The sequence below is a fragment of the Monodon monoceros genome, unplaced genomic scaffold, assembly GCF_005190385.1.
Source record: "Monodon monoceros isolate NGI ecotype Baffin Bay Population unplaced genomic scaffold, NGI_Narwhal_1 Super_Scaffold_10, whole genome shotgun sequence".
In the NCBI taxonomy this organism is placed as follows: domain Eukaryota; kingdom Metazoa; phylum Chordata; class Mammalia; order Artiodactyla; family Monodontidae; genus Monodon; species Monodon monoceros.
This window is the reverse complement of record NW_021703766.1, coordinates 31400840-31419635: the sequence shown is the minus strand read 5'-3', so window position 1 is coordinate 31419635 and position 18796 is coordinate 31400840. Positions and strand designations below refer to the sequence as shown.

General features: G+C 40.9%; 1 long non-coding RNA gene across 1 annotated transcript; it reads right to left on the bottom strand.

Annotated features, from left to right (window-relative positions):
• Nucleotides 1-4602: 4602 nt before the first annotated feature.
• Nucleotides 4603-17539, bottom strand: LOC114904412. Its single transcript, XR_003795952.1, has 2 exons — nucleotides 17493-17539; nucleotides 4603-4945 (listed from the first exon to the last, which is right to left on the bottom strand). It is a non-coding gene; the product is annotated as an uncharacterized LOC114904412 (long non-coding RNA).
• Nucleotides 17540-18796: the final 1257 nt, after the last annotated feature.

Sequence of the window (18796 nt, the reverse complement as noted above, 5' to 3'; positions counted from 1 at the left end):
CGCTGCCCTGGGCCCCCGGCTCCTGCCAGCAGCATCCACGCGCCGTCCGCTCCCTTCCCACCACTCCTCTTTCCCTCGGTTTCCACCCTTCGTCCCCATTCCTTCCTCGTGGGTCCCCCGATCCCTCTACCCCACTCTGCCTTCCCCCACGAGTGTCCCCTTCTTGGAGGCACCTAACCCAGCAGGTAATCTGCACGATTGCCTCCGAAGAGCCGGGAGCTGGGAGCCCCGTGTACACCTGTGGTGTTTTCCAGGAGGGGTATGGGGGCCTGACCTTTCACAGGTAGGCAGACTTGAAGCTCCCCGGGTTAATCCTCATGTCGCTTCTCTTCGTATTTTCTTTGCTCTTGTTTGTATTCGAAAGGCATTTGAGTAACTGGATCTAGGCGGATCACTCACCGCTCTCTGAGAGAAAATGTCCCTTTTTTCCTAAAAGGTTCTGGGTGATTAACTTCTTCACAGTGCACTCACCCACCCCCCTCTTGATTTCTTTCTCTTTCTTTAAGCTACATCTTCCCCCCCCCTCCTTGCTTTGGGTTCATCTGACAGTTTGGCCCTCAGCCTTGGCGAAGGGAAGGGATTTGCTACCAGATGAGAACGTTAAGGAGAGGCTGTGAGATTTGCCCCCCTCCCCAATATGGTTGTCTGGTAACTACTTTAACAGGAAGGGAGAAATTTACAAATATTTTAGCTGACACTCACTCACACTTTCGTCCCTGATCACACTTTGCTGGCCCACGGCCTGAAGTTTTTCAGACAAGCATCACAGGACTTTCTCTTCATTTCGTCTGTTCTCCAAAATAGGCACCCTGGCTTGGTGACACCTTGTGTATGTACCTTTGCCCAATATTATCGTTCTGGAACCAAGCAGGAAAAATAAACTTCAATTAGGCAAAAGTTTGTGTATTTGCTCTTCTCTTAGCAGAGTCGGGCGTTTGGAGACTGCGTGAGAGAGAGCGTTGTGTATTCAGGAAAGGAACAACTGCTTACGTTGTCGCTGGGTTGACTCCAATCCCCCCCTCCTGAAAAAGCTTTGGTCTCCTCTCCCGAGTCTCCATTTAACGTTGACAACCCAGCGGCGCTCCCTAATGGCCCAGCGGGTTGCACAAATTGGCAGTGAGCTGAGATATTATCAGGACAACACCCCATTGAGCAGGTTCTTGAAACGCAGAAGTGGAGGCCCTTTCTCCGGGCCACTGGGCGCCTGTGGCCTTTCCACCAATCAGAACTGGAGGTTGCAGTGGCCACCTGTTGTCTCGCAAGAGTACATCTTTTAAGTTTCACTATTAGTATTTAACAATGGCGTGGAGTGCAGCATCTGGCCACAGGCGAGGAGCAGCCTGCTGATCTGAGGTACCAAAAAAGAAATTATATTTTTTTCCAGATAGTTGTTAAAAGGAGCCCCCAAAAGGCTGGGAAGCGGAGTTTTTCTTTGCACACTCACATTCCTCACCTTCTGCTCATTCTGTCGTGCATCTGGAGCAATCTGAGCTTGATTACAGAGGATGAAGCAAAGTATAATCAAAGTTACATAGAGACGGAACCTGAAGTTGTAATCAGACCTCGAGGATCAGGAATACAAATATTCGCACTGGAAACCCCACTAGCTGCGAGACGGGGAATTGCATGTGGGCGCCTGCGTGGCACTGAGCGTTGAGCTGTGGAGACTAGAAACTGAGGGGACAACCTTCTCCCAGGAGGCTGAAATGCCCGGTGCTAGGGATACCACCTCCCGGCCATTGTTGTGGGAAAGGCTTGCTCTTAAAATCCCCTCCCTGTCACAATGCAAATGTCTTGGGGAAGGAAGCAATATTCGGTCAGTCAATATTTTAAGATGATGACGATTTAGGAAGTAATGTAAGCGAAAGTTCTGAGTGTAGATCTTGATTAAGGAGAGAGGAAAAAAGAAACAGATGAGTCTGAAGATACATATGTTGAGGCACTTTGAATGAAAAAAATCACTAGAACAGAAACAGTCATTTGGGAAGGCTGCATACCGACCACGTGATTTTGCCCACAGTCGGTCTCCGTGCACTCAACAGATACTTTTTACATGCTTCCTCTGTGCTGGACACTGTTTTAGGCACTTGTGAATGATAAAGAGGAGCCCAAAGTGACACACATGGAAGCCCTCAAAGGAGAATTGGACCCATCACACTCCTACACACACACACACACACACACACACACACACACACACACACATAGTCACCCGCATGCATGTACACATGCCCTGTCCCATCCAGGTACCTGGAGATCCCGTCATGACATGGCTACTGCTGCTGTGGGGAGAGACAATCTGACAAGCAAATTTGCATCATGGTATTTGTAAAAGAAAGCTCCAGGGAGGGGGCCAGACACTCTGCTCAAGAGCCCAAGCAGGATCACTGCTGTATCCCAAGAACGTTGGACCACGCTTGGTACTTAGGTGGTTTGCAATAAATAAATATTCATTTAAGAAAGGAAAGTGAGAGGGAAGAACGGGGGTGGGGGGGAGGGAGAGAGAGGGAGGGAAGAAAGACAGATGTTTTTGTAGTGGAATATCCCTCCCAGGGAACTGGGTCAAGGTAAGATTTGAAAAGAGTGAACCCAACACTTCTGATTTGGAGAAGAACAAACTACCTGAGGGTTGGGAGAAGAGAGCCTTTTGCACCCTGCTGTTTTAGATCTTTTGTATACATTAAAACTAGAATTATATGTTGTTTCATTTAGAGCTGTTCTGATTAACCATTGCATTCAGAATGCCCCCCAATTTTAAGGGTGCCAGTGGATTTGAAGCCCATCCATTAAAAACTTTAGAATGATGCTTTTAAAAATTTAATGCAATTGTAACTGTCATGCTATTTGTCATCGTAAGAGTGTCACCTTTTTCAGGCTGTCAGTGTTTTGTTTCTGAAATGCCACAGACAAAGGCTTCCTTTGTACTATGTTAGCCTTGAATTTGAAGAAACCTCCAAGAACATATCTTAAATATGCTTTGAATTTATGCTGCACGGTGCTAACGGTCATTGATTTAGAAGAGGGCAGTACAAGAATCAGTTTTGAACCCAAAATACAACTTCTGGGCATAAGAAAATTCCTGTAAGGTTTTTATATGATTTGGGTCAAAAACGTCTGTCTTATTAGCTTGATGTTTGTAACTGGATAGTTGGTGTCATCCAAGAATCTCTAAAAAATGGGGGGGGGGGCGGAAATACACAAACTTTATGTAATAGGAACACCATTTTTACATCTTGACAGAACTCAAAAACTTTATTTCTCTGCTTTATCTGGCTCCAAAATTAAGCAAGAAAGTCCCCATGAGGACTGCATTTAAACTTGCTGAGTTTTATTAACTAAAGATCTGAGACTCCCACTTTTAGGGATCTATGAACAGTAATTTAGCCTGTGTTCTGCTTCCTCAGTTGAGATGAGGATTGTATTAAACATTACATACAGTTTAATTTTCTTGAGTTTTGGTCATGAAAAGTTCTACCCAAATATTATAATCCTTGTTTGCAATGTGTAATGCAGCCAAATTAACAGCAGCTCCAAGTGGAAATTAGCAGGGCCAGAGCTACTCAAGTTTCTTTTCTTTTCCCATAATAACAGCTAATGTATTATATTCATAAAATGCCTTATACTTGGTTTTATATCTGAATTGGGCTTCGTGTCATAAAGCATAGCATTTCTATCTTGCATGGGTTCTTAGTGTCTGTATTAACTCATCTCCATGAAATTTAAGAGAGTTTCATGCCGAGAATCAACACTTCACGTTCATAGTCTAAATCACATGCAGATAAAATCAAGTCAGGACCTACCAAGGCTCTCACAATAGTGAATGTACACATGGTATAGAGGAAGCATTCTGACCTTGGGGCCCTCATTACACGTCTCCAGCGCAGGCTTGAAAACTAATCACCAGGAGAGAGTTTCACACAGGAATTATAGTGTGAAAATAATCCCCAAGCACTGTCATTGTTAGTTTCAGTTTTCAGTGAATCCAAACTTTTCTGCTCTGGAAATGTGAATTATTTTTATAGTTTTACTTAGGTCAAGAAATACAGACACATAAGCAAATGGGGAAAAAAATAAGCAAACTTTTCATTCATGGTAATAAATATATTGTTATGTATATGAGGTTGTTTCTCGTATTACAACCAAGTTTGGCCATATTGGTTTCTGTGCTACTAGGCACAAGAAGAGCTCTAGAAAACAAATCATTTTCCCAGCTGAGTATGACTTTAACTAAGAATAGACACACCCATAGGTTCTGACAGATATATAGTAATTATAGAATGGTAACCTCCAAAACCTTAGTAGCAAAAAAAGTACTGAGCTGAGAATTCATTCCCGGAAATGTAGCAAGTATTTGCTTGCGACCTAAGTAGCTCTTCAATAAAGCTATTTTAAAAACCAATACACTCCACACAATCAGGAGGTGTGCAATTTTCGGTGTGTTTACACCCTGCCTTAAAAAAATATATCCTGTGTTCACAGAAATCCTAAACTGTTGTCCTGCCTGTTTTCTGAAATGTATTCTATTTCTTCTAAAGTGAAAGAATGACCTCTTTTGCAGGAACAATTTTCAGAGACAGCGTGTTTATCGAATGGTTTCTCTGCTTTCATAAAAACAATTTATTTTCACTGAACTCTTCAAGATAAGCATCAAAGCCAGGAAGAATGTACAATGAAGTTTATAATTACACTCCAGAAACAAATACTGGGTAGTTTTTATTTTGCTCGAGTGAAAAAGGTTTTTTTTCCCCCAAAGAGACAAAGGTAGTGATGGGGGAGGAGGTTTATGCAGGAGTGGAAATCAGGAAGCTCAGAGGATTTCCAGCAAGAGGGGCCCTGCAGTGTCGCCCACAAAGCCCACTGGCTGAACAATGAAAGCTGAGGACCCAGAACTCTCTTAGCGATGGGTGGGGGTCAGTACATTTTTTAATTCTTCACCAAAGGACAGCTGTTGGGGCCTTAAGGAGAGAAAAATCATCAGACAGATATTAATTAACTCCTTCCATGACAGATCTATATACCATTGTACATAAATATCTCCCATAGTTGGAGCCTCTGATGACATCCTTTCTTTGATAAGCACCCATGTTTCTAGGTTTAATTTATAGGGCATGTTGTTTTTAATAACCATAGAGCAATAAAATTGTAAAAAAAAAAAAAAACCGAGAAAAGAACTGAGTCTAATAAAGATTCTGTTTCTTACGAATTGGGAAACCATTGCATTTTGATCACAGAACAGCCAAGGACTAGCAGCAAAATAACCTCCCCTAATTTACATAGATCTGTGCGTGCCAAACAGACGAGTGTTTGCTTTTCAAGTAATAGTGCAGGTGCGTATCCTGCAGTAACGAAATCTCTAACTCATCAAACTGTTTCACCAGAGTGGGACATGCCCTCTTTTCTAGAACTGTTTCAAGCTTTCTCCCCAGCATTCCAGCCACCTGTTTATGGAGTTCATCCTGGGGAGTAGATGCATGGAGTTAGAAACAAGAAAATGAAAATAAATGACCTTGTTTGTTATTTATAACAAAGAAACTCAGCAAAATTAATGCCCTGGAGCTTGACCTCTTGACCTGGGAGAAAGAGCCACCTCATGGCTTTGTGGCCAATGAACAATAGTCCGGCAGCTCCCATTGTCCAGCTAGGCTGACTTTCGGATGGTCATGAAAGCCATACATCCAAAATATTAAATGTTTTACAAGTTAGATTACAGGATTTGCCTTTTGTTTTGTTTTGGTTTTAAAAAAAAACAAAACATGTTTAAAGAAGCGAAGCTAGTTAGCAAAAGAGCTTTTCTGTTTAAGGTGAGCAGGTAAAATCATTTTGTTTTATCTACTCAGTGTGTCCTGTGTCAACAACATGTTGAAGAAAAGGAAAATATTAAAAGTTTCGAACCAGGACTCTGAGAATTGAAGAACGGTTACGTATATAATAGAAATCAAATAGAAAGATGGGCTTGGCAAGTGGTTCAGGGAAAACATCATGTTTCCTCCTTTTACGACTCTCAGTGGGAAAGGAGAGTGCAACTTCCTTCAGTTACATAAATGCAGAGTGGATGGTGTCCCCTAGAGTTGTTCAGTGAAATAGCACCGCCTTTCCCTTCTTCCACTTACCTCAGCCCACACCCCAGAAACCCAGGGCAGGCAGGAAATGAAGGCTCTTCAGAACTGATGCCTGCTTGAAACATCTTGAAGCAGAATCTCTAGTAAAAATGACACCCTCCTACCTTGTGTAGCTGGTCCTAAGGCTGGCCTCTGCCACCACCTACTGCCTTCCTTCCTGCTTTTAGTTCCTTCCCTCGTTCACCTACAACACATCCCATGAGTGTCTTGGATTCTTCTAGACCTTAAATCACAAAATCCAAATTTCATTTTTCACCTCATATTGCTTATTTATTGCTCTATCTGTCCAGTGCTACTATGCCTTTAACTGTTTTATTTTTCCCCAGGAGCAAACAGCTGGTTTTTTTAAGGATTCTCTACTGTTCCTCAAATATCTTTTTCACTATAAAATGAAGCCAGTTTCACAAGCTACACAGATCACCATGCAGGCACTACCCCAAGTATTATAGGCCATCCCTCCTCTCCCTTTTTTCTTTTTTGACCCCAAGGGGTGGTTCAGCACCTTTCACTGGGGATGCTACCTTCATAAATCCAGAGAGAGCCCTACAACCCCTTTTTGTTTTCTCACATACCCACAAAGCAACAAAAAAATTATAGCCATAAATGGTCCAACTTTCTGGCTAACATCTGTGGGACTAGCCAATGCTCAGTCCCAGGGAAAAGAGCTTCAGGAAGTTTTTGCATTTAACTGGTCTAAAGAAACCCATTCCGCTGTCCAGAGCCACATGTCAGCCCTTGTTTAACTGAAAGACTCTCTTAATCTAGGAACATCACCAAATGAGTTCCCACTGTGAGCTTGAAGTACCAAGTAGCTGCGCTTAGTGGGAGAGATAGGGTAGAACGTTATTACTCCATCTTACCCAGAACTGAAACTCACATCATTTATTGTTCAGATTTTTACTATGCCTTTCTACATACCTGGTGCTAAATTTCCAGAAATGGAAACAAGTGTGATCCCTGTTCACACAGTGAAGATTATAAGACACAGGGAAAGTATTATAATGATGAAAAAAATTTTTTCTTACTTTTTTTTGGCCGTGCTGTGCAATGGCATGTGGGATCTTAATTCCCCGACCAGGGATCAAATCTGTGTCCCTTGCAGTGGAAGCGTGGAGTCTTAACCACTGGACCGCCAGGGAAGTCCCAGTGATCAAATATTGTCATCAGGGTCAGAGGAGAAGCATTCCCTCCCTAATGTAGCCAACAAACGTTTATTCACAGATATGATTGCAGATAACATGTTGGGGTGTTGCTTAGAGAAGGGAGAGATTGTTTGAGATCAGGATCATCAGGGGAAGCTTCATGGAGAAAACGTTTGAAAGCAGGAAGCTTTGGGGGGAGGCAAGAGGGAGGAAAAAGTGTCCTGGGGAGGGAGCTTTTGAACACACAGTCATTAAAAAGAAGAGCTCATGTGTGTGGTGGGGACATGGGGTTGTGTCAGCCATCTCTTGGATAGATGATGCTCCAGTAACAAATAACCCCTAATATCTTAGTGGAAAACCACTACAAAAGACTGTTCCTCACCCACATTTTTGTCTACCAGCAGCCACATTTTCACTTCAGGGCCAAAGCTGACACAGAAGCTTGTATCTGGTCTTGTGGCAGAGAAAAAAGAGGTAGTGGAAGCATGCTATGCCTGTCGAAGCTTCTGCTCACATCACTTCCAGTCACTTTTTACTGGTCAAAGCAAGCCAGATAGTCAGATGGCCAAGCCTGATGTCAACGGGACAGAAAGTACGGTACTCCCATAGGGAATGGTCTGATACGGAGGGGCCCCCAATATTTTGAAAAAATGCAATCAGTGACAAGGGAAGAGTTTAAAGAGGCTTTTATCAAATGTCTCAGGCAGCAAGTTAAGATTGTTTAGCCAGAGCGGTGAGTGAATACTGAAGAACTTGGTGAGATAAGGCGCTGGGAAGTTGTAGGGGGGGAAGAGGCAGGATGAGAATGTAATGGAGGTTTTTTTTGTTTTTTTTTTTTGCAGTACGCAGGCCTCTCACTGTTGTGGCCTCTCCCGTTGCAGAGCACAGGCTCCGGACGCGCAGGCTCAGCGGCCATGGCTCACGGGCCCAGCCGCTCCACGGGATGCGGGATCTTCCCGGACCGGGGCACGAACCCGTGTCCCCTGCATCGGCAGGCGGACTCTCAACCACTGCGCCACCAGGGAAGCCCGGTAATGGAGTTTTGAAGCCCAGGCAGCTGAGTTAGATTTCATGCAAGAGTCTACGTGGAGGATGACATGAAAACATGGCTGGGTGCTCTGATCTAAGATTTGCTTTGACTCATATACAGCAGTCTCATTTAACATTTAATGAGTTTATCCTGTGTGCCAGTTGTGGTGCGATGTAGACATTTGCATATGTATATTTAAAATTTTAATCCTCATGACATCTCTCTGAAGTAGATAGTATTATTCCTTTTTTTTTTTTTAAGTTGAAGAAGCAAGCTCCCAGAGGTTAAATGACTTGCTTAAGGACACAGAAGGAGCGTGTAGGAGAGCCATGATGCAAATTGAGGTCTTTTCTTTCTACTGTATCACTGCAGGGCAAAGAAATAAAAATGCCACCTTTCTTTAGTATTGACTTGTTATTCTTTATCTTCTCCTTAAACCCACAGTCTGAAAGCAAGGTTAACATGATACTTTTTCTCCTCAAGCAGAAGCTGTCATTAAAATGCTGTGTATATAACCACTCCTTGCATAGAACAACTTTATAAGTGACTAAAGAAGAAACAAATCTTTACTTGAGTTTATTTATTATAAAATCCTATGGCAGAGACAGTTACCGTTTTCAAAGTGTTCATGTGCTGCCCCCTCCCCCAACCAAATATTTCCCAACCCTTTTTGTCATTAAGCAAGGGGTCATGTGATCATTTCTGGCCAATGGACCGTGAGCAGACATGTGTCACTTCCAGGCTGAGACAATTAAGAACTGACATGCATCCTCCCTATTTCTCTTGCCCTGCTGTGTTGTCATTGGAGACCAGGTGTTTCAAATGTCCTAGGTGGAAGCTAGAGGAGGGCCATTCACGCCTCAGAATTTACATGAACAAAAACACATCTTTATGGTTTTGAGCCAAATCAGTGTTTGTTACTGCAGCATAGCCTAGCCTATCCTGATCAATACAGATCCCCCTGACTTTTAAGTGACACAAGGAAAGGCACCGTATCTGTCTCGATTATTCCCTGATCCCTACTACTGAATACAGGGCCTGCCTGCTACATGGTATGTGCTCAATAAACATTGGTGAAGGATAATGAATGAATCCCAAATTGAGTATGGTGCCTATATGCTATTTATTTAAGCCACCTGTGAACTGTTTTTGGAAACGAGCTGTTGATCAGTCTTCCTGAAATACCATTGCATCTTGTCACTCCTCAGATTAAGATCTTACTATGCAGTTAATCAGTTTTAAACTCCTCTCCCCAACATGCAAGGTCCTCATAATGTGACCTAGATTCTTATGATTTTACATCTCTGATTTTATATCTCTAATCTAGTCTATCATTACTCACTGACATGTGCCCACTAGTCATTTTTCCATTGTTCCAGGAGTAAATATGTTCTTGAGCAAATTATTTGAAGTCTCTGAGCCTCTCAGTTTCTCATTCTTGTAAAATGTAGCAGATGAGAGAATGTAGACAAAATTTTTAAATTAGGCAAGATTATGAAAATACGAACATCCAAACTTATTTTTATTTGTTTTTGTTTGTACACATTAACAAGATTAATAGATTAGAGGAGAGATACTAAAGAAGTATTTCTATTTCAGCAACATATCTGTCAGATTTTTCTATAATAATCTTGTACATACAGTTGTGATCTAGGGAACATTGGTAAAAGGAACCAGAAAGGCACTGTCGGTTACCTACTCCAAATTCACTTCCCCTTCTTTTTGCTTAACCCTGCCTCCGTTTTATGTAGGCCCTTTCCTCCTCCACGGAGCCAGAATCATTCAGGGTTGATCCTATCACGATGTCCCCATTTTTCACTGCTAGTGATTAGTTTAGTCATTGGCTAGTACGCATTTCTGTTTGGTGAGATGTGCAAAACAGTGCAGGAGGGCTTCTAAGAAGCGTTTCTTTGCTCTTAAAAGGAAACACTCAAAAAGCTATAATAATTTCTTCTTCTGGACTGTGTCATGTCTGGAAATGTTGCAACCATCTTGTCAACGTGAAGGGATCTAGCCTAAGGTCAGAGCTGACATACTGAGATAAGAATGGTGAAGCAGAAACATGCAAAGAACATAGATTCTTGACAATGTCATGAGTCACTGAATTAACCAACCCTGGAGCTCTTTTTCCTCCCGCTTTCTAGTTATGTGAAATAATGTATATTCCATCCTTTGAGCCAATTAAGTCTAAGTCTCCTGTTACTGAAAGCAGGGACACCCACCTTACTTGCTGTATTAGTTTGTCAGGATTGCTGTATAAAATACCAAAAACTGGGTGGCTTAAACAACAGAAGTGTATTTTCTCACAGTTCTGGAGGCTGGAAGCACCAGATCAAGGTGTTGGCAGGTTTGGTTTCTCCTGAGACCTCTGTCCTTGGCTTGCGGATGGCCAGCCTCATGCTGCCTCTTCTCATGGTCATTGCTCTGTGCTAGTGCATCGCTGCTATCTCCCTGTATGTCCTAATCTCTTCTTACAAGGGCAAAAGTCAGATGTGTTACAGACCACCCTAAAGTCAGATGTGTTACAGACCACCCTAAAGGCCTCATTTGAACTTAGTCACCTCTTTAAAGGCCCTATCTCCAAATACAATCACATTCTGAGGTACTGAGAGTCGGGGTTTCAACATATGGATTTTGGGGGGAAGCACAGTTATAAGATTTGCTCAAGCCAAACAGGAGTTTATTTTCAAACTATAGAAAAATTCACAGAATCAAAGTGCAGGTTATAAAGTTAGATCTCATGGGAACTGAGAAGCCAACAGACAGCTATTCTTTTCATCTTTTTCCTGCTTTCTGTTCTCAAGCTTCTATTTCTCTCAGCATGCATGCTTTGGTTCTTTTTTTTTCTCCCTAAACATCAGCCCCCCACTCTTCTGCTTGGCCCATCATAGATGGTCCACAAGAGTGGCCTCAGGCCCCAAGTCACATGACCCTCCTTAGAGCTAACAGACTCAGGCTCCATGCCTCTTTTGAAAATCTTTTAGTTTTATTGAGATACAATTGACATGTAGCATTGTATAAGTTTAAGGTGTACAACATAATGATTATATGTGTGTGTGTGTCTCTGTGTGTGTATATGTGCATATATATGTATATATATAGTTGACTCTTGAACAATGTGTGTGCTAGGGCTCTACTCTCCTGCACCCCTCCCCCAGTCAAAAATCTGCATACTGCTATCTCTGCCTCCAAAGCAAAGGAATTGATAAATGACTCACCCACCCGAAGGCAGGAAGCTGAAACAGTTTGGATAGAATCAGGACTCAAACCCTAGTTCTTTCGATGCCACATGTTGTGATCTCTAATCAAACTCAAACTTTTCCCCACACTTAGTTAACTTAAAGAACTGTAAAATGAAATTACAGGTACTATATTTGTTGAAAAAAATCTGCGTATAAATGGACCTGTGCAGTTCAAACCCAAGCTGTTCAGGGGTCAGCTGAAAATACACTGTGAAATAATTACCACAATATATTTACTTAACATCCTTCACCTTACGTAGTTACAGTTTTTTTTCTTTTGATGAGAACTTTTAAGATCTACTGTCTTATCAATTCTTTACCAAACCCTTGAGATAGAAAATCTGATTGGCCCAGTTTGCTCATCCTTAGTCCAATCTAATGTGGCCAGGTACATGAGGGTTGGGTGTTACGGTCTGTGACTAAGTTAGTTCACCGAGGAGAAGATTTGAATGGGAATGAAATATTTGGTAACTCTAGTGGAACAAAGGAAATGTGGACAGGTTTATTCTCTAGTCAGGTGGATTTTAAGTAGATCGAATGATCATACACAAAGGATGTTGATTTATTATTGACAACCTGAAGAACCCGTTAGTAAAGTCTCACTTTATTCTGTCCCTGATTCTGATTAAAAAAATTTTTTTTCCAACATTTTCATAAATAACTTAGATGAGGACATAGAACACATGGCTACTGAATTTTCAGTCGACAAAATGATGGAAGCGTTAGTTAATATAGTTGGATACAAAATTCAGACTCAAAATAATCATAAAGGATTAGAAACCTGGGTAGAATGAATAAGATGAAAATTATCTCAGATGGGTATTCACTTCCAAATATGGATTTCAGTATTCACTTGAAGAGCAATGAAATGGAGTTTTCAGATTGAGCCTTTATAAAAATTATAGCACCCTATATGGGTCTGTATCTCTCTCTCTCGAAGAAGGAAGTTCTTTTTAATTTAGTTGCATGCCAAAGTTAGTTTGGAAAAGTCAATGTTTTCCGAGAATTGGAAGAGTCCTATAATTTTGGTTGCCCCTGTTACCAAGTAGATAACAAGAAGCAGTAAGTACGTTTGTGTCCCCACGAGTAACGCACCAACACAGAAAATCACTGAACTAAGAGGTGTCTCCCTAATGGAGCTTTGTAAGGAGAAGCTACTGTAACCATAATACGCTCTCTCCACATACAACTTGATATTCTGTAATCTTGGCTTTCTTAAATTAAGAAACAGAGATAAAGACAAGCCCACTTTCCAGGTGCTTTGTCTTTTATGCCATTTTTGTTTCTTTAAATTTTTAAATGACCTTATAATTTCCCCTTATATATGAATATACCCTCATTGAAAAGTGAAGCCCAAACATTACAAAAATATCTAGTATAAAAAATGAAATAGGGACTTCCCTGGCAGTGCAGTGGTTAAGACTCCGTGCTTCCACTGCAGGGGACAGGGGTTTGATTCCTAGTTGGGGAACTAAGATCCTGCATGCTGCACAGCACAGCCACCAAAAAAAAAAAAAGAAATAATGAGAAAAAGAAGAAAAGAAATAGTGCATAATGGGTAACCAATGTAAATGGTTAGGTGACTCCATTTCCAGATTATATTTCTGTGAATATTCTAACAAATTATTAATATTTTTATTTTATTGAGTATAGGCTCATACTACACATGTTCTTTTATAACTTCCTTTCCCCATGTAACAATATATCTTGAAGCCTGTAATGGTAGTCTTGTTTGCTGTACACTAATCCATCACCCAAGGACAATTAGAAAAGCCAGACAAAATATTTGATTGATTTGGGTTGAAGGCATCAAAGAGCTACCAAGCCTGCAAGGATTTGAGGTGCTAAGATCCTTGAGAAAAGGCAAGAGCAAAGATGTGAGTTCAATATTCAGTCTGCTCTCCCTCTCAAGGCCTTTATCTGATTCACAAGCAGTGTCTGGATCCGAGAAGCTGAACAATACCTCTGGCAGTCTTACAATACTGAGGAGGAAAATGGGAGTTTTTCCAAATAAGGAAAAGCATCCCATGTTTTCAGTTGGCATCATCAAAAGGCTATATCATAGAAATAGAGGTGAACCAGAAATAAACCAGCCCTCACAAAGAGTGAACTCCAGTTTTAATAAACTCAATCCCTGATTGGATTAGGTGATTTGTTTCTACTCAGTTTGCTAGAAATAAAAGCAAATCTTCTTTGTAAGAAAATAAAGTTACCCAGAGTCTCAAATTATCTTAATTTTTAAAAAATAAACAACACCTGGCAGTCCAGTGGTTAAGTCTTTGTCTTCCAATGCAGGGGGTCGGGGAGCTAAGATCCCACATGCCTGGGGGCCAAAAAACCAAAACATAAAACAGAAGAAACATTGTAACAAATTCAACAAAGACTTTAAAATGGTCCACATCAATAAAAAGATAACTAAATAAAATAAATTAAAAAATACAACATCTGGTATCTAATTTGAATCTACCAGTCATTTCAGGAGGCAAAGCCACATGGCTGAATAAACAGGTGATAGAGTGTACAGATACTAGGGTTATTAGACATGAATCTTAAAATAATCATGATTAATACCTAAATGAAATTAGACTTTCAAGAATTATACTTTAAAGAATCAGAATTTCCGCAGAAAACTGGAAATTATAAAAAAGGAAATAACTGTAATTTAAAAATAAAATAGCTGAAATTAATAAATCAGATAGATTCAACAGTAGTTTAGGCACAGAGAAAGGGAAGATTAGTGAACTGGATGCTATGTGAGACTAAAATAGCTGAACTAAAGCCGAGAAAGGAAAGAAAAAAGATGAATGCAGTTGAGAAGCTAGTAGACACATGGACGTGGTTTTTCTAAAAAGATATTTAAGTATAGTCTCAAAAGATGAGAAAAGAGCAAATGGAGCAGAAATAACACATGAAGAAACAATGGCTAATTTTTTTTCAAAACAAATAAAAGATGCCAATCTACAGATTAAAGAAGGACTTTGGACCTCAACTAAGATAAATATAAAGAAATGAATACTTAGCATATTATAATAAAAGTACTAAAAACTAGGACGAACAGAAAAATCTTAAAAGAAAGAAACGTACTTCCTTTAAAGGTGTAACAATTAGACTTACAGGTGACTTCAAAATGAAATGTCATAAGACAGTGGAATAACATATTCAAAGTGCAGAAAGAAAATAACTGCCAACCTAACGTTTTAAAAAGAAAGCTTCAAAAACAAAGGCACAGTATGTAAAGGTATCAGCTCTTCCCAAATATTTATGCAGAATAAATGCAGTACCAATCAAAATCTCAGTAGATACTTCTTGGAAACTGAGAAGTTGACTTAAAAATGTCCAAGAATAGCAAGACCATCTTGAAAAAGAAGAGGTTGAAGGAGTTACACTACCAGAGCACAATATTTATTATAAAGCCATAGTAATTAAGACAGTGTGGTATTGGTGTGAGGATAGACAAATTGACCAAAGGAGATAATTGAGGGTCCAGAAGGAGACCCACACACATATGGACACGCTTTTTATGAAAAAGGTGTCACTGCAGAGCAGTGAGAAAGCATGGTCTTTTCAGAAACTGGTTCTGAATTCTTAAAAATCCATACGAAATGAAAAATAAACAAGAGTCTTCATTCATACTTCACCTCATATACCCAAAGTGGATTATAGATGTACATATGAAAGGTGAAACAATAGAGTTTCCAGAAAACAATATAGAAGAATAGCTTCAGGATCTTGGGATTAGCTAAGATTTCTTAACAGAATATAATAAACACTACAAAGGAAAAGATCAGTAATTTGGGCTTCATTAAAATTAAGAATTTCTCTTCAGTAAAAGGCATTATTAAGAAAGTGGAATTATAGGGTGAGAAAAGCCAATTATAGAGTGAGAAAAAAATTGGAATACTGAAACTAAAAGAGACATATCCAGAATATATAAAAACTCCTACAAATAGATAAGAAAAATGTAGAAAAATAATAGACAAACGATTTAAACAGTTATCTTTCAAAGGGGTATGCAAATGGCCAATAAGCACATGGAAAGGTATTTAACCTTATTAGTCACAGGGAAAATGTAAAGTAAAGCTACAAGGATTTACCGCTGCATGCCCACTAGAACAGCTGAAATGAAAAAGACTGTTAATAGTAAATGAGGTAAGGATGTAGAGTAAGGATTCTCATACTTCTGGTGGGGATTATAAACTGGTAGAAACCACTTTAGAGACTCTTTGACAGTATATGTAAAATTGAACATGCACATACCCTGTGGTCCAGGAATTCCACTCAAAGATATATGCCCAACATAAACGAATACATATGTGCACCAAAAAATATATTCCAGGTTGATGCTAACATGTCTTACACACTATCCTAACACTATTTGATTTTCCTTTTTAACAAAGGACAGTCCTCAAGCTTGGACCACTCGCAGATTATATCCTGGTATCTCTTCTCTGGGGTTCTTAGGGAAGATGCCACGGCTCCTTTGGAAATCTGGTGAAGCCTATGGACCATATATCAAAATAACGTTTGTAAATGCCCACAGCAAAATGCCTAGTATCACAAAGAAAAAAATATACTGAAGTAGAGTTCTATCCACCATCCCTTTGGCACTAAGGTTTGGATCACTGTATTTATTTTTATGGTTACTTTCTATGTATGGAAAGTGATACTGGTTTCCATTTACAGTCATGACATACAGTGTATGTTTGAAAGTTATTAAAAGAGGAGAGATGAATTAGAGAGATATATTAAATAAATTAGAGGAAGAGATATGACCAAAACTGTGAAAATGCTGTATCATGATTGAGTGAAGAATGCTGACTTACCCCAAAGAGGTGAGTTTAGTGGTGGGAATTTCAAGCACCACTTCGGGCTAGTGATTGCACTAGACCAGGCTTGGAACAAATCTTACTTATCTATCAGTCGGTCAGTATCTATTGATTGAGCAGCCCCACCCAGTCTAAGACACTCCTCCAGGTGTGGGAATAGGGCAATGAACAAGACAGATGGATCTCAAGGCGTTTCCATTCTAGTGGAAGGATACAGAGACCAAGAGGACAAAAACGTTCAATAATAAGATAACTTCCGATGCTGATACTTGCGCTGAAGGGTCACTAGAGAGGAGTGACTTGGAGTAAAAGTGGGGGAGTGAGGGTGGGAGTCTTGATCAGGCTGGGTCAGAAAAACACACCAGGCCTCCACTCCAGTAGTGCCTGGAAAAATGCAGAGCGGCAAGCTGGGATTTCTGGGTCATTACCGTGAGGAAAGGAATAAATGTGTGTTCTCTCTCAGCGGCTCCTCTTGACACCTGGGTAAATGGCTGTTTACACAAGCACATCGCCCAGCCGCTCCCTCAAAGGTAAACAGCTGCTTCCTGCCTTCCCTGCTAGCACAGATTGGGGCCCCGGAACATTGTGTACCCAGGGGAAAGAAGAGGTATCCTCCATTCATGTTTTTGTTAATTCATTCAAGCAAGATTTATGAAGCACCTCCTAAGTACCAGGCACCGTGGTAGATACTTGGGATATAGTATGGAACAAGAAAGAGGACATTCCTCCCCGGACCTCTGTCCACCGCACTTAGAATCCAGGGTTGTCCAAGCTACAAGTGCCTCAGAGACCCCAGGCCAACCCTCTCATGGTACAGATGAGAACATCAAAATCTGAGGAGGAAAAAGGACTTGCCCAAGATGCTGAGCTGGGTCATTGCAGGTTTCAAGCTAGTCCAGTCTCACTACTCCTTTGCCAACTGTGCTTTCATTACCTACTCCTTCTGAGGTTATCTCGGATGGTATTTGAATAGACTCTTCCTGTTAGCTCAGTGCATTCTCTGTTACCAAACTATCATGACTTAGGGAGAAACCAGAGGTACCCTCCAAGTACACTGAAATGTAATCCAATTCTAAGCCTAAATTACCACATGGACTACTTGGACTGGCTGAATTCGTCTTATCTTTACGTACCTTTTCTCCAAGGGATGCTACTCAATTTCAGTTTCCCATGTTGAAATTAGCACAGCCTACAGTCAGGACAAGCCTACATTACATTTAACTACAACTTTCATTTTCATAATGCCATGTATTATCCATTGTTTCCTTCATATGTTAAATCAGCAGGTGTTTACTGAGTACCCACTGTGCGCCAGGCCCTGTAGGAGAGGCTGGGATTTAATGTAGGCCAAAGATAAACATATCCCTGAACTGACCCTGCCTTCATAGTCTAGTCTGGGAGGTAAGCATTCATCAGATAATTGCATATATAAATATAAATTTTTACCATTGTAATAGATGCTTGTGTTATTTCATGGACTCCAAGAAGCAGATGCTAAGACAGGAATAAACATGAAGGAGGTTTATTTGTGAGTGAGACTAGGGAGGGGGATGGAGAAGCCTGGGCGAGCCATCAGGCAGTGATGCGGCTCTGGGAAGGAGAGAGATAGGTAGTCTTGGGCTGCAGTGTAGTTCTAAGGAAGACCTGGCAAGGCCAAAGTTACCCATCAAAAGAGTCTTAAGGTCTCAAGAATGAACCTGCCTTTGTATTCCTGTTGTGCTCAGTCACGGGCTGGGAGCGGCCCATGGGAAGTGTGGCCTCAGCAGAGGGGCGGTGTGGTGGATTCACAGTCAGCAGTTTGGGATGTCAGTTACACTCCCCTCAGTGAGAGATCTAAGAAGTGCATTTTCCTGGCTGCCATAAAGCTACAAAGGAGCAGAATATAGCAATAACATAGGATAAAGTGAAACTTGATCTGGTCTAGCAGGATGGAGATTCCCTGAGCAAATTACCTTTGTGTTGCGTAAATGAGGTGAAAGTTCAGTGTTCCAGGGAGAAGGAACAGCAAGTATAAAGGCCCTGTGGCAGAAAGCATGGGCTGGTCAAGAAACCAAAAGAAGGCCAGTGCAGTTTAGTGATGAGTGGAATGTCAGGCTGGAGAAATGGGCATTACTGGGGAGCCCCCAAGGGTCTTTCAGCAAAGGACATTATTTTGAGCATACATCTCAAACTCACCATGAGAGACATAGTGTAGAAGCTGGGCCTGGATTTCCAGGTGATTTAACCACAGCATGACTGGTGGGAATGGAAGATTGGAGAGGCCAGGGCCTTGATGTCATACACTTTTGTTAGGGTTAAAGCAAAGGTTACAAACTGGTGACCTCCATGACAAATATAACTTAAAGATGTGTTTAGTTTGGCCCAGGCAGTAGTTTAAACCTTTTAAAAATTTGTTGCTTACATTGAAAAACTGGGTCATTCTACACAAAAATCTAGC